Here is a 17,261-nt window from a genome sequence, read left to right as displayed (position 1 = left end):
TTTGTTTTTCCCTGTGAGAATAGGTTAGGTGGCAGTTGGAGGGCAGCAGGCTAGAAATGGACAGTGTTGAGGGGTATTTCTGCATAGTCTCCTGGCAAGATCTGATGTTGGTGGGTCTGAACCATAACCTATGCATTTAGCACCCACTCTGCTGGATGTTCACCCACCTGTTAGATGAGCTTAAAATTTATGAACTCTAAGAGAAAAAAACAAAGTCTGGGAAGAGAAAACCAAACTACGCAGAATTGAGTGAGTGAGTATTGAGTGAAAGAGTCTTGACCAGTCTTCCTTCTTTGAACTAAATTCATCAGTGAAATTTGAGCAACTGGAGTTTCAAAGAATTTGAAACTGGCCTTTCCTCTTCTCTGCCTGTAGTGAATTTTTAATGTGCTGTCACCTATTACGCTGACAGAAGAAGAAAGCTGTCTTTTAGCAGTTGAAGTCAGCCAATGGGAAGAGCTTCAAATCAGGCTTTCAGAGGAGGCGGCGCTGCCCAGACCTCCTGGGAGGCAAGATTCAGCTTATAGGGGGCAGGAATCAACTTGCTGAAGCTTTCATACTTATTAAAGCGTCTTGGAATAATCCACACCTGCACTGCTTTCATCTTCAGGCAAGAGAAAGTGAAAATGGCCCCAAAAGGTGCAACATCTGAAATAAACACTGTAAAATGTAGGCATGCTTGCCTTTGAAATTGAGGCACCTCAAGCGGAAACAGCGTTTATATCCTGCTATGAACAGGTTCATCTTTTCTTGTCTGTGATGATTGTTCTTTGAGACAAACACAAATAAAAACAAAGCGAATCACATTTAACTATTCTAAAAAGAAAAGATGACCTGATTATTATTTTGGAGCTCATTTCATGGTTCAAAAAAGGGATTTTTTTTCAATTGCTAGGAAACAGGCAGAAAAATTGCATTTCTGAGACTGATGCTTCCTCAATGAAGAGTCTTATGGCATGGTAATGGAGGTGGTGACTTAACAAAGAGACCTGCTGAATTCCAGGCTTCTGGAGAGGACTGTGGCTGTCAGAGTAGCTTGGGTGATAGTACAGGGCTGACAGCAGTGTTTCAGGTCTCTCTCCGCCACCTCAACCCCTTCCTTTTAATACAAAGAGCAAGACTGTCCTGTTCAATAGTTGACTAATGACTTTGTGCACTGAAATGCAATGATGATGAAGCAATTAATGCATCTGTGACTCTGTGTCTGACTGAACTCCAGTTTTCTTCATTCCAAGTGGTGAAACAGGAAACAACATCCCATCAGGAAAAACCTGAAGGTGTCATCCAGTAGCTGTGCCTCACGTCACTGTTTGCCCTCAGTCAGAAATCTTGACTTGCAACTTTAGAGGGTGGGTCTCTTAAAGAATCTCGGAGCTTACACAGAGATGAGGCGTGTTGCTCTCTGATGAGAAAGAAGCTGGCTGGAGTGCTGGAGTCTGACTGTTCTTCACAAGCAAGCGCCCCTTGTGTGGACTGAAGTTTCAGAAAGGTAGGCACCAACTTGTTGCTATTGTTACTATTTGAAAACCCTCCAAACCAAGTTGGCCTTGACTCTGTGTGTGGGTGGGGGGAGAGGGAGGGAGAGAGAGAAGGAGGGAGAGTGGGAGAAAGAGAGGGAGAGAGAGGGAAGGAATGAGAGGAAGAGAGAGAGGGAGGGAGAGAGTGAGAGGAAGAGAGAGAGGGAGCAAGAGAGAGAGAGAGAGAGAGAAGTGATCAAAATATTAACATTTGGCTTGATGTTGTGGGAGAGATAGAGGAAAGAGAGATTCAAAGCCCTACACTTGGTGACTTTTACTTTACCAAGTAGTAGTGGAGAGAACACGTTGAATCCAAACTTCTACTTCTGACTGTATTGCTTACTCTTTGGCAAGTTCAAGCTGATCCATTGAAGGGATGGGGAGAGTTGTTCAGAGAGGGAAATCCTGTGAGGCCAAATGCTCAGTCAGCACAGCTTGGTTTGTTAGGGAAGCCTTGACTCAAGCTGAAGCGAAAAGGGTAACCACCGACCTCTGGGAGGCATGGCAAAGGCCATTTCAGACCATTTCAAATGTCTTAAATTGAAACAAGGCAGAACTGCTCATCTCACAGTGACAAGCTTTTCTAAGCTGGTTCTGTCTTGAGGGGGATAGACATTAGCTGATTGGTTCTAAAACTACCATTTTTGTGCAGAAAAATGCGACGAAACTTTGTTTCACTAACCCATGTTTAGTGAAGATGTTCTTTTAAGCCATTTATTTCCTGAAAAGCCTTATATAGAGCAAGGGACTCACCAGGTGATGATATTAATTTATTCATACTACTCAAGGTCCTTCTCTACTATGAGTTAAGGGTTCAGACTTTAAACAGTGCTTTTCATTCCTTTCCCCTATAAGCCTGTTTTTTTTTTTTTTTTTTTTTTTTTTTTTTTTTTTTTTTTGTCTTTTGTTGTTGTTGTTGTTGTTGCTATTTCTTGGACCGCTCCTGCGGCATATGGAGGTTCCCAGGCTAGGGGTCGAATCGGAGCTGTAGCCACCGGCCTACGCCAGAGCCACAGCAACATGGGATCCGAGCCGCATCTGCAACCTACACCACAGCTCACGGCAACGCCGGATCGTTAACCCACTGAGCAAGGGCAGGGACCGAACCCGCAACCTCATGGTTCCTAGTCGGATTCGTTAACCACTGCGCCACGACGGGAACTCCAAGCCTGGTTTTTAAAGGGGGTTTCTGCTTAAAATTTCATCAGTAGAATTGCTAAACATAGGGACAGATTCTTTAAGGGGAAAATAGGCATATGTATACAGATAATAATTGCATAGTCTTCCCATTAAACACATTTCTCTCTTTTCTAAAAGGAATCACATAAATTTATATGTTTGAAAATAATTCTGGAGTAGCAATAATCTACATTTATTGAGTCCTTGCTGTGGATATATGCACTTCCTATTTAATTCAATGAGATAGGACTCATATATTATGCTCTTTTCAGATAAGGAAGTTTAGCATCAGTAAGATTTATAGCAGTGTAACAGGGAAGGGAGAAAGCCAGCACTCTCTTGCCTTTTTGCACACAAAGATATAAATATGGTCAGAGCCTTCTGTATTGCTGTTCTATTCCATCAATCCTTTACAGAGTCCTTGTCATATGGAGGAGTTTCTGAATCCATGATAATATGAGAATATGTTAAATTTGGTATCTTATAGTGGAAGATCAAGAGTCAGTCTATAATTTGCTTCTACTGTTGATGTGAAGGCATGATAAAGTGGACTGAACATGGCCTAGAAAGGCAAAGAGAGCTAGATTTGAATCCCTGCTTCCTAGTTATTAGTCATGTGACTTAGGCAAATCAGTTATTCTTCAAACCTCAGTTTCTTTATTTATAAGCTAATTATTATAATGTACATCACAGGGTACTGTTTGTTGTAAGAAATAGAGAGATAAGGTGTGCAAAGTGCCTTCTGCATGAGTAAAAAATGGGAGGCTTTCAATCAGTAGTAGTTGTTGTTTTGGCGTGCTAGATCCTATTCTGGGCGCAAGGGTATCAGCAGCGAACAACCAAGGCAAGACCCTGCCCTCCTGGACTGAGTGGTGGTTGTTTATCATACCACCATGTGACTTTGAAAACCGCATTGTGATTATTTAGGTCCTTTATGGTGGATACCATCCAGTTTTGAAATGACCTCTGAGGCAGTGAAAGTCCTGTGCTAAGATTCCCCTGAAGCATAGTAAAATCAGACAAAAAGCAAGAACATCAGATGCTTCTTTTACAAAAGTTAGTTTGTAGTGCTAGTCATTGCATAATTAGAGGTCAAGAAAGACATATTTTTATGTGCACATTCCGCCCCCCGCCCCAACACACATATGAGTTCATCTGAGTTTTCCTGGGCCCCCAAAGCCATAGCTAGAGCACTGATGGCAGGATGCATGTGGGAGGAAGGTCTGGCTCCAAGAACTCCTGGAACACAGAGTGTAGTATGGCAGCCATTCATTTGCTTTGGTTCCCAGGCCATCTGCTGAAGAGGCTTGGACTTTCCAAGGCCTCTCCACGTGAATTTCGGGATGCAGTACAAAGATTGAGCTGGAGATAATATACCTTTACCAAGACAAATTTGGGACAAGAGTGATTGATTTATTTACTGGCTACAAGCCTAGAGTCAAATTTACCAAGTAGGTCAGCTGGCATCAGGAGTGGTGCTTTGGCGTTTGAATCAAGATGAACTACAGATGACAGCAGAGAGGTAGGGATGTGGGGAGCTCCCTCTAGAATCAAATATGGTTGTATTCTTCTTCTTCCTGGAAACACCTGCATACCCAGTACCACTAGCCTTACTGGTCTTACATCCCGCCTCCCACCAAGTTTGTTTTTTACTTAGTTGCTAGACCCAGAGTGATTAAATAAATTTTTGTGTCAGCCCAGATGGACCATACAATTGGCACAATGAAAGAAGACATTCTAAAGGAGCAGGGCATGCTTTCCTAAGCCCAGTGCAATAATCAGTCTCATCATTTTATGGGTCATGCTATATATATTGCCTAGGATTTTGTCTTGTAGCAAGGATTTTAAATAATGAAAATAAAAACTAATTTAAAATCCCTAATTAAAATAAATTGGGGTTTAGGTATAAAAATTCTCAAATGGCTAGTGAATGGAGAGATTAAGAACCTTTGACCTTATGCAGCACTGTAACAGCCCAAATCCTCCCCAGGGTTTTCTATTGATGGTGGACAGATGTTCGATTGCAAATGGACTTCAGGACTCACTGTGTTTTTAAAACAGTTAAATTATTTCCAAATTTCATTATTATCAGAACTTAGAGGCTGAGGAAGCCCATTATCAAATCCAAGAGAGCTGTGGGAAAGGTGGTTTGACCTTAGGACACATTTCTCCTTTCCCAAGTAGGAAGAAATCCTTAAGAATTTCTCAGTGTCTGTCTACATGCTGGTCAAATGTAAAGTTAAGGGGTTAGGGTTCTTTTTTCTTTTTATAGTCATACCCATGGCCTATGGAAGTTCCCAGGCAGGGATTGAATATGAGCCACAGCTGCAACCTACACCACAGCTGCAGTAACACCAGATCCTTTAACCCACTGTGCCAGGCTAGGCCAGGGATCAAACCCGAACTGCTACAGTCAGATTCCTAAGCCACTGCCCCACAGTGGGAACTCCTGAGTTCTTTTCAAATAACCATTTCCTCTTTATTTTTTTGCCTACCTGCTTGCTGGAAAGTCTGTGGAGGGTGTTTGTGTAGCTCCTAAAGGGTGCAAACTGAGGAGACCAGAGGCCTGGCACATAGCTGGCATTCAGTTCACAGAAGTTCCAAGTCAATGGAAAGTTTTCTTTTTATTGTTTCCTGAATTATATCTTCAGGAAATACCAGGAAACTAAGATGTTTAACCAAAACTTCCAAATAACCTCTGCTCGGGATTGGTATACACACACACACACAGACACATACACATATAGATGCACAACATAGGCGTACATCCACCACACACACACAGACACATTCCACATAGACACACAGACATACATACACACTACACAGACAAACATAGACACCACACAGACACATACCACACACACAGACATGTACACATAAACAGACACAACCACATAGATGTACCACCACACACATGTACATATACACACTACACAGACACACAGCACACATGTTCATGTGCACAATATAAAAACAAAATTCAGAGATACATACTTTCTAAGTATGCAGCAAAGATTAGTTCTTCTGTTGTAGATTGTGCTGCCTTCTTCCATGTAACGTGTGGTCACTGGGCCTGAAGAAGGGAGAAGTGGAAGCAGTTTTCCAGATTTTTTAAAAACTGAGATATAATTGACATGTTAGTTTCAGGTGTTGTTATATAATAATTCAATAATGTATATATTGTGAAATAATCACCAAGTGTAATTCTCATTAATGAGAAATGGTAATATTCACAGCTAATACATATATTTAGGTTATCTGGAGAGATAAAATATTACATTAAGGGACTTGAAATCATTTTTATTTACATTTCCATGTTCTAAATTAATTATTGAGAAAACTCAGATACTATAATCCATTTGTTCTTTAGAGTACTTGTGTGCGGAAGCAAAGCCTGTTTCTTTTATTTTGATTCATTTGCCATATTTGAGCAGTCAGTAAATGCTTGTTGGTTAGATTAATACTGACACAAGATGAACAATAATCATTTCAAGATTTAAGCAAAAATTCTGAGAGTATTTTCTTTAATAATGAAGATTTTTGACATCATTTAATAACTAAATTGGCTTCAGTTTCTTCCCCTCAAATTTTGTTTTTGTTTCTTGTTTGACAGCTTTAAAACTTTAAAAACATAAAATATGCTGACACTGAACAAATCTCAAACTGTTCAGATGAGCAGTTTTCATTTGTGATATCCCCATGACAGGTTCCCTCTCGCATCTGACCTTTGGGTCCGTGTTATAGGGTCTTGTAATGAGCTCCTTGTTAAAATCACTATAGCTGGCTTTTCCTGACTTGTTTCCAACAGAGATCTGCTTTCTGTGTAATTCTGGTCTATAACCAGTTGTGGAAGAGGAAAACTTCAGGACGTTACTAGATGATGACTGTAAAATAATATTTAAGTTGTATTTTCCTAAGTAATTGTTTCACAGATTATACAGTTGCTGTGGTTTTCAAACTATTTTGATAACCACTGATTGTAAATACTTTTTAAATCTCCACTTAGGTCACACACACACACTAAGTGGAATAAAAGTTTCACAAAATAATACTTGATAAGCATTGATTCCATCTAACATTCCGCTCAATGAAATTTTTTGTCATGACTTACTAATTTTGTAGCTGGTAGTGTCATTCTCAATATTGGCTGAAGGAATCTATTTGGAAACTTTAAAAATTAACACTGAGGCCAAAAGCACAATAGACCAATGATATGGATTAGAGATTCCAGAAATAATCCTCCATTTTACATATCAGACACAATACATTTACTCCAATACACATTGGGCCCTTGATTTATGACAATGTATGACACTATAAGGAAAGAATGACCTTTTGAATATCCATATGGAAAAGAATGAATTTTGTTTCTAACCTCAAAATGATATAGATCTAAATATCAATATGGATGTGACAGGTAAAACATTATAACTCTTTGATCTGTCTTGTTCAGTATGGTAGCTGCCAGCCACATGTGGCTATTAAGTCCCTGAAATGTGAATAGTCCAAAAGAGATATGCTTTAAGTTTAAAACATACACCAGATTTCAAAAACTCACTATAGACAAAGAATGCAAAATATCTCAATAATTTTTACATTCATCACATGTTGAAATGATAATATTTTGGGTATATTGAGATAAATAAAATATATTCTATTTTGTCATCTAGAATAATGTTGTCCAATGGAAAAATAGTGGCAGCCAAATATGTAATTTAAAATTTTCTATTAGCAACATTTTAAAAAGTAAAAAGAAATAGTAAAATTAATTTAAATATATTTTATTTAAAATGTCCTACTACTTTTCTATTGGACAACATCATTCTAGATGACAAAATAGAATATATTAATGCCCCTGGGCAGTGATTTCTTAAGGCACAAAAAGTCCTAGTATACTAAAAATATCCATAAATTGAGCTATGTTAAAACAAAGGACTTCTTTCCATCAAAGTATACCGTTAAAATGGTGAAAGTTAGGCTGCAAAGTGGAGAAGACGTTTGCCGTATATATAACCAACAAGGTGTCAGATCCAGAACCAATAAACACATCCAATTAAAAAGATGACCAACATGGTAGAAGAATGAGCAAGAGATTTGAACAGGTACTTTACAAAAGAGCATTCCAAATGGCCAGGAAATAGGAAGCATACTCAACTTTATTAGTTATTAGGGAATACATACTAAAATCACAATGAAATACAACTACACAACCACCAGAGAGGCTAAAATGTAAAAGACAGACAATTAGAAGTATTTTCTAGGATGTATAATACTGCAGCTGGATTATAGTACTGTGGTACTACATAACTGATATAGGGGTGTAATGGTACAACAGCTGTGGAAAACTATTCAATACTATCTATTAAACCTATATTCTTGTTTCTCCTCAGATCATATAAATATTTTGCCTTTTTCTAAAGATTTCAGTGGATAAAGTTCTCTCTTGGCATATCAGGTTAAGTATCCAGCATTGTCACTGCAGTGGCTTGAGTCACTGCTATGGTGCGAGTCCAGTCCCTGGCCCTACTTTCATGGTTTGTCACTTTGCTGTTTGAATGCAGTAGTTTAAAACGTATGTTTGTTAAGCATCAAAAAACAATACTGATGCCAGGTCAGCACCTCTGGAGAGCCTGATTTAACTGATCCAGATAAGGAAAGGGCATGGCTTAAAATCTCTCCCAGGTAATTCTCACGTAGAGCCAGGCTAAAAAAATCTCTGTCAGGTAATTCCCATGTGGAGCCAGGGTTGAGGACCAGTGCACAACAGGTTCATAACTGGCCATTTGAAAAGCTATGTGCTGTGATATAACCATAGTCATTATGCCAGGCTGTGCTTGGCCCTTGTTATCTTTACTCAGGTTATGCTGATAAATCTTAGAGACATAAGGAGTCACCAAATTAAATGCCTTAGAAAGCTAGTCAGATAACTGAGATTAGCTGTGGGTCAACCTAGTGAACATATGCCCTACTGGAGGCCTGAAACTCCTGTGATTTCCAGAACTTCTGATTTTCAAGTGAAGCTGCAAATCTGGATTTTAACGTGAATCTTAAATGTTGGCTTGAGTTGTTTTAAAGCGCTATGCAGGTTAAACAAAGCTGAGTGGTAGGCTAGATTTGACAAGCACAACATTCTACCATTGATTATAACTCTGACTTGAAATTTTAGAGTTAGAAGGAAACTTATGGCTTAATTGTTTATTCTATTAATTGATTTTCCCCTTTCTTCTGCTGCAGGAATGTTGTGAAAGTAAACCCAACACTTTAATATGTACACACACACGCACATATACACACATATACATATATACAGTACTTGAGGTCCTTGGTAGTAAGCTATCATATACAATCAGGGTAGTTATCATTATTTAAGTGTTATTTTATTTTACCTCTATTGTGCTTTCTGAATTGTGATCTTTGAAAATTACATCTGTAACTTGAAAGTTTATTATATGGTATTGTTTTTCATGTTCTGGGGATGAGTGGACAAAGAAATACTATAGATTTATATTCTTTTCTCTTCGAAAGTGGAGGTGTTGAGTGAAAGTTTGACTTGACAGCCTGCATGGTGAGGAATCCCACACTCATGGCTGGTATTTGCCTTCTGTACTCTGGTCTCACCCCCACCTCTCTCATTCCCATCCCCCCAAAGGCCAGTGCTGCTCCAATCAGAAGGAAGGGAGTTGGCTCTGTCTGCTGGGTTACAGCTTCCAATCTCTCACCTGTAAGAGACGAACTCCCAAGTCACATTTCTTCAAACATGTCGAAAATGACAATCAAATATGATCATGTGTATGGTGAAGAGATATTCACAAAGCATATTTATAGATACTGACTTAATGAAATCTAGTGATGTAAAGAGAAGTAGCACTTTTACCCTGAATGCCTGAATTTGAGTATTGGGCTCAAGAGTATTGGGCTCTTTGTTGCCTTTAGGAAGTCACTTTATCCCACTAAACTTCTTTTTTCACCAGTAAATTGGGGATATTGATAATCATCATTGCAGTGAGGATTCAGTGAGTGAATGTCTTTAAATGAATCTTTGTTATTTTTATAGTTGTTAGTTATAATTTTAATCATATAATTAATTTCTGTAAATGTGGAAAAAAATGGTGTTATTATTCCTGATTTTCAGTTGCAAGACCAGATGTCAGGGCCACTGGTGATCTGGTACCCACCTTTCATGCTTCCCTGGCATGGCTTTGCCCCACTTCCCAACTATCCCAGTGTAACCAGTTCTCAGTGGGTCAGTAGAGGACTCAGAAAGTGTTCATGACCAAAACCTGTAATTTTCTATACATTCTTACCAAAAGTTTGCTAAACACAAAACTGGTGGATCACAAATGCATCTCCCTTGCCTACTTTCTAGCCAGATGAGAGTAAGCAGCGAAGAGGTTGGTGCTAGTTTGGAGGCCCTGGAAGCATCAGTGAGCCAGAGGGAATGACTCCTTCCTGCTGAGCAAGAAGGCATTCTCTCTCAGAAGAAGTGGTTCAGCTGGACAGTCAAGAGTTTTATGAGGGTGCTTCCAGCTCCTCTGGTGGTTGCACAGCCCGAACAAATCCTTGGCTTTCAGAACTCTAGCAACTTCTGGATCTACTCTGTGGCCTGTGGACAGACCCACCCCTAGCAATGGAGGGGCCCAGGACAAGAGTACATATGGAGGCATCGGGCCTGCAACCTGGCCCCCTCTCTCCTCCCAGCCTGCGTCCTATCCTGCTCAGCTAGGAGCCTGGTGCACATGTGTGCAGAGCTCTGGTATAGGTGTCTTCTCCCCTCTCCGAAGTATCCTTCTGGCCATTTCTCAGACCTAAGGGTACCCTGTGCTGTCACTTTTAGGAGGACAGACCATACAGTAGGCTCTGAGCTGCTTGGGGAGGGAATCCTAGGGTCCTTGGTACCCCTAGCAAGACTAGGAAGGGTGCGTGGTGTGGGTGAGCACATACCATGGGCCTGTAGACTCTACATCCTATGGGAAAGAGGTGTGGCCAAAGGAAGGCCGAGGGTCAGGGGGGTCTTTTAAAATAAGGCCAAGGTCCAGGGATGGGGCTGCTCCTGGGCATCAAGTTCAATGCCCTTGATACATAACCGATCATTAATGGTGTCACTGACTAATGACAGTGACAAAGGCTGGGCGGTTTCAGAATTGCTGTGAAATATGCAAATGAGACTCCTACCACCACACCCCATAAATGTCCACCTAACAGCATGGCAAAGGTGAAATTCCTTGGATTTCATAAAGTGGCAGATGAGTAACATTCCCATCCTGGTAAACTAACAGGAAGAAAGATTTACTGAGAAACAGTTCACTTGGCAGGAAGAGAAGCACTCCAGGCTCTCACTCCTCCTAAACAAGAGGACTTCATTGAGGCATAGTTCTCAGTCTCTGCATATATTTTAAGAGAATTAACGAAGGCTTAGAGCAGTGTCTCTTGTATGTGATTCACACAATAGTTACACCCCGGATATTTGGAGTTGCACATCATATTCTTTTGTTTCCTTTCAGAGCATCCTTTTCTTTTAGATCAATCTTAAGACATTTATAATTAAATTTCACTAATGTGAATGACACAGAGAAACTCCAGATCCCCTCCTACATCACGGGGAGCCAGCAGCCTGCTCTGTGGTTCAGCCCAACTCTAACTCCATCATGCCCTGTCCTCTCGGTTCATTCACAGTCCTGCTTCACTGAATCAGGCTGGTCACTCATGCTAGCACTCTGCCAACTGTGTGTTTTGACAGAAAAAAATTTGAGGAAATATATGATAAGTCTTAGTTTAAAGAACAAGACATTTTAAAAAGAAACCATAGACCCCCAAATGAAAATCAGAGGAGTAGCCTGCAAATCACACTGGCACATATTGGACCAACACCTGCCACCCTCAACTCCTCAGGGAAGAACGAGTTGGCACTGTGTCTGATGGGGCAGTAGGAAACCCTGCCTTTAAACATTTCATAAGCATATATTAAAAAATATTGAAATTGGAGGCTTGCTTCATCAGTGTGCCCTACTAACCCCAAGTCCTTCCCTAAAAGTAACTTGTCTCCTCCTCGTCTGTGAGACATGTGTTCCAGAATCCTTCTTGATTAAGATTTGGCTTCAGGAGCTCCCGTCGTGGCGCAGTGGTTAACGAATCCGACTAGGAACCATGAGGTTGCGGGTTCAGTCCCAGCCCTTGCTCAGTGGGTTAACGATCCGGCGTTGCCGTGAGATGTGGTGTAGGTTGCAGACGCGGCTCGGATCCCGCGTTGCTGTGGCTCTGGCGTAGGCTGGTGGCTACAGCTCCAATTCAACCCCTAGCCTGGGAACCTCCATATGCTGCGGGAGCGGCCCAAGAAATAGCAACAACAACAACAACAACAACAAAAAAGACAAAAAAAAAGACAAAAAAAAAAAAAAAGATTTGGCTTCACACCCTCCTGTAGGTCTCATTCTCTTTCATAAAAGATTCCTTTGATGACACTGCCCACAATGGGTACCATGATGTAAGAAATGTACCATGATCCTGTCACAAGGAAGTGAATTACACTGTCAAGCTCCCTCACAAACACTTGGTCTGAGTAACCTCAACACTGATCAGAGTATTGGAGGAAATCAGTGAATGATGGCAGACCTTGTGTCACTTGAAAGTCCACAGTGCCGTTGATGAGGAAATGTAACTAGTGACCGCAGTGCTAACACCTGCAGCTTACCAAGTACTTCCTCTACGCCAAGCATTACACAACAGGTGTTAGCAGTATGTGCATTAGCATCGTTTAATAGGGGAGCAGACAAAGAATCAGAGAGAATGAGTTGTCCAAGACCACTTAGCTATTAAGTAACAGGTCTGGCCCTGGAATCCAGGATGTCTGATTCTACAGCCAAGGTTCTTTCCTTGAAAGACTTTTTGAAAGCTTTCTGAAAGACAGTAAGATACCTGAGGAGATGCATGAAGCACTGCATTCTTTTCTTTTCTTTTCTTTTTTAATTCGTGGATTACAGGTTTGTGATTTGTATGGTGGTCTTCCTGACTCGTTTGATCTCAGGCTAAGAGAGGGGGAGGAGCAGTGCATAGGAGGTCTCTGCTGGCCCCCAGCCAATTCTCCAGTCTCTCCAATGGGAACACTTGAGACAGAATCAGGGCCTTGCCCTGGGCTCCTCTCTGAGTCACCAGCAGCCAGGTTCCCAACTCCCTTGCTTTTGCCTACACCACTCACTTGTGCCTGAGACTAATAACAGCATAATTTGTGAAGCAAGATGTGTGAGTCACCAGGCAAGGGAGGAGAGCTCACAAGGAAAGACTTGGTGGAGAGGAGCAAAGTACTTAACAGCAATTGGAAAGAAAGTGCTGAGATGATATTAAGTGCATTAGAATTTCTTTACATTGCAACACCACTGCCTGATTAACCAGCTATTAATTTACATTTTATTTGTTCGTTTGTTTATTTATTTTTGCTTTTTAGGGCTGTACCTGCAGCATATGGAAGTTCCCAGGCTAGGGGTTGAATCGGAGCTACAGCACTGGCCTACACCACAGCCACAGCAATGCCAGATCCAAGCCACGTCTGCAGCTGACACCACAGCTTATAGCAATGCCAGATGCTTAACCCACTGGGTGACGCCACAGATCGAACTTGTATTCTCATGGAGGCTAATCCGGTTGTTTCAGCTGAGCCATGACAGGAACTTCTGGCTATTAATTTACATTTTAGACTTCCAAAATTAACTGAAAGGGAGTTCTCTTGTGGTGCAGTGGGTTAAGGATCTGCCATCGACACTGCAGAAGCTTGAGTTGTTGCTGAGGCATGGGTTCTGTCCTTGGCCCAAAAACTTCCACCTGCCACAGGCACAGCTACGGGAAAAAAAAAAAGACAGAAAGGGGGAAATGAATTTCTACCTTTGAAGGCAGAATTATCAATTCTGTGTAACTTTCTCATAGATTTTTTTCCCAATTGTCTTGGACTCCTTTTCTTTGTACCCTATGATTTGCATTCTTCTAAGACTTATCTGCTCTGTAACTTTACATTCTTCAGATTTCAGTCATACCTGTTTTTCTGTGAGCTCCTGTTCCTATTACCAGCCTAAGTAAACTTCCTCAGTCACTTACCTTTCTCTTGGTCCTGAGCTGGCCTTTGGCAGTCTTTATCAATTAACAACCTAGGTGGAGATGAACCAGACACCTGATAAAGATGAAGAGACATCCAAGAGAATTACTTTTTGATGAATACTATCTCCTTAAATGGTTTTTTCTGTGTTATCTTTATTACCTCCAGAATCTAAAGTCAGTTTATAGATAGATCTCAATAGCCTGTCTTACTATTGACCAAGGAAGCACATTTAAAATTTTCAGTTACCTGTTTGTGTGTGTAAAAAAGCTGTGATAAGTTTTACATAGGTAACAAACCTGCTTATTCAAATCAGCTATTAGTTTATGAAACATTAACTTTAAAAAATTAGCTCTTAAAAATGTATTAATGTGAAGTAAATCACTTTAACAACACCTTTTAGTCATGGGAAGCTGAATGTATATTGGGAAAACAGTAATTTAAAAATTTTGGAGTTCCTGTTGTGGCACAGAGGAAATTAATTTGACTGGTATTCAAGAGGATGCATATTCAATCCCTGGCCTCACTCAGTGGTCTGGGGGTCCTGCATTGCTGTGGCTGTGGTGTAGGTTGGCAGCTGTAACTCCAAGGAAGTTCTCTAGCCTGAGAACTTCCTTATGCTGTGGGTGCAGCCCTAAAAAAAAAAAAAAAAAGACAAAAAAAACCCCAAAAAACAAAAAATCTTAAACACCCAGAATTTTACCATCTCGATTATTTTTTCATGTTTCCTTCTAGTTTTTGTTTTTGCATGCATGGTCGCACACATATGTATGTGTATAAAATTAAATTATTATGTGAGATCATATACCATCATATGATCATAGTATAGATATATAATTTTGAATTTTCTTTTTTAAACATGTTATAAACTCTTTTCATGTTGATAAATTAATAATAATAATTTTCAGAATTAGCTGAGTATTATTACATAGAGTTAACATTTCAAAATGTACTGAAACATTCCAGATTTTGTCTTTTGTCTTTTTTTTTTTTTTTTTTTTTTTTTTTTTGTCTTTTTAGGGCAGCACCCATGGCACGGTATATGGAGATTCCCAGGCTAGGGGTCTTATTGGAGCTACAGCTGCTGGCCTATGCCACAGCCACAGCAATGCCAGATCCGAGCCGCATCTGTGACCTATACCACAGCTCACAGCAATGCTGGATCCTTAACCCACTGAGCAAGGCCAGGGATCGAACCCATAACCTCATGGTTCCTAGTCGGATTCGTTTCTGCTGTGCCATGATGGGAACTCCTAAAACATTCCAGATTTTAAAAAACCATTACAAACACTGAAGTATCATTTATTAACTATAGTTTAAAAATTTTTTTGTCCAGTTTTACATGTATTTCTAAGCTTGAACATTTTAGTGACTTCTAAAATTTATTATCCAGAGTTCCCTTTGTGGCTCAGCAGAGTAAGAACCCATCTATGACCATCCATGAGGATGCAGGTTCAATCCCTGGCCTTGCAGGGGGTTAAGGATCCGGCATTGCTACAGGCTACAGTGTAGTCGAGGATGCAGCTTGGATCTGGTGTTGCTGTGGCTGTGGCATAGGCTTGCAGCTACAGCTCCAATTCATCCTCTAGCCTGGGAACTTCCATATGCTGCAGGTGTGGCCCTAAAAAGCAAAAAAAAAAAAAAAAAAATTTAATGCTTTAAAAATAGAGTTTATTTTTCCTTTACATGTAAATGATATATATGATACCTTTATAGCATAGTTAGCACTGAATATTATTTTTAAATAACATCTTCTAATTTAATAGGTGTGAATTATAGAACTTTAGGACCTGAAAATTTGTTTATTTCCTTAGAAGGGTAACATAGTATATTATAGCTTGACTCTAATTTAGCATCTAACAAACATATAATAGTGATTTACAAATATGTACTTACTTTGTCATTTTAACAACCTCATCAGAGTGGTACAATTATTATCTCCATTTTGTAGGGGAAACTGACGTTAAGTTATGAGTCCTGGGTCACATTGGTAGTTAAGTGTCAGAACCAAGCTTTAGACTTGGGCAGTCTGGCTCCAGAGTTCACGTGCTTGACCACTATGTTATACTGGCTTCCCTAGTAACCTACTGAGTACATACCCTTTGTACACTTTCTGTGTGCCAATGTATGGGTGCTATTGTGAGCAAAACAAGGGTAATCCTTGGCCTTGTGGATCTTGAAATCTGGGGAGGGAGCCCGACTTGAATCAAATATATATATACATATATATGATTACAAATATATATATATAATTACAAACTTGATACATATTATAAAGAAAGAGAAGGAGGGGTGGCAGCATCTTAGTAGGACTTCGTTTAGCTATAGGAAGGCTGAGGGCACAGGGAGTGGAAAGTCTTAGTGAAGATCCTAGAGACACTTAAGCTGAGACTCGAAGGACAAAGAGGAGAGAGTGAGGTGAAGCTGGGTGAAAAGAGCATTCTAGGCAGAAGGGGTTATCTGTGCATAGACCCCCAAGGCTAAAGAGGCCTTTGCCTTTTGCTCTAAGGGTCTGAGAGCTGACCTGGCTTGCTTGTGAGATCACAAAGTGAGGGGACAGGAGCTCAAGTTGTTTTGGACAGCAAGCCTCCGGCAGAGGCATCCCAAGTGGGTTTCTTCTGCACACAGCAGCAAATTGTGACTGCCTATGCTTTTCTAAGAGTTGAACTTCACTGGCTCATTGTTTGAGTTTTTAGGAAGGAGATATTTAAGTTAGGAACCTAGATCAAGCGACATTGTGAAGTTTTACTACAGAGCCAAGAGAAACACTCCTGAAGAGAGCAGCACCAGGAGGGAGCCCTGGCTTGAGAGAGAACATGGCCCCATACAGATGCCCATTGCCTAGTTGGCATTTTAGGGTCTTATTAGTATTGCTAGAAACAGTTCCTTTATGTTTATTAACAATGAAAAAGTTTCGTCCCAGTAGAAGGTGATAGAAGTGTCACCCAGGAGAAGTGTCGCTCATGGCGACATTAACCTATGTTTTGGAATCAGTGAAAGCAAAAACACTGAAGCACATCTTCCTGAAATCTCAAGTCAGCTTTTAATCTGTAAGAAAACTTTATACACAGTATTAAAGGGGGAAAATTAGGAGGCTCTTCCTTCTAATTTCAATTTTCAGAGGCCTTTTTACTTGCTCAGAATAGCTTTTGTTAGTATTAGAGTAAGCACCTAAAGTTGGTTGGACTTTTCCATCAGATCAGTCAGGATTAGAGAACGAAGGAGGGGCTGCTAGGAAGAACTTTTAAAGAGTATAGGAACCACAGCTATGGGCAGCAGTCACCACCCCTGGGGCTGAGACAGGACATGAGCAGGAGACCCCCAGAGCTGCTGTGCAGACCTTAATGGAGAGAGATGGCACAAAGGAGTTACTGTGGAACCAGAAGTGGCTGGAAACCACCTCCAGGAACTAGTGGGAAATCTGCCCTCTAGTGTGCTGGGAAGAGCTGTTCACTGGGAAGTTTTTTGTGGTGACACTGCCA

The 17,261-nt window shown here is 40.6% G+C and overlaps 1 protein-coding gene across 2 annotated transcripts in view; it reads left to right on the top strand.

The window, feature by feature from the left end:
• CERS3 (ceramide synthase 3) overlaps positions 1-17,261 on the top strand; it is a 127,227-nt gene that overhangs the window by 16,549 nt on the left and 93,417 nt on the right. For both annotated transcript variants that reach the window (XM_005659788.2, XM_021098471.1), the window contains one exon: positions 1,236-1,489. The gene's annotated coding sequence lies outside the window, so the exon portion shown is untranslated. The remainder of the gene's footprint in view (positions 1-1,235; positions 1,490-17,261) is intronic.

The sequence above is a fragment of the Sus scrofa genome, chromosome 1, assembly GCF_000003025.6.
Source record: "Sus scrofa isolate TJ Tabasco breed Duroc chromosome 1, Sscrofa11.1, whole genome shotgun sequence".
Lineage (NCBI taxonomy): Eukaryota > Metazoa > Chordata > Mammalia > Artiodactyla > Suidae > Sus > Sus scrofa.
Note: the sequence above shows the minus strand (reverse complement) of the source record. Positions and strands in the feature narration are given on the sequence as shown.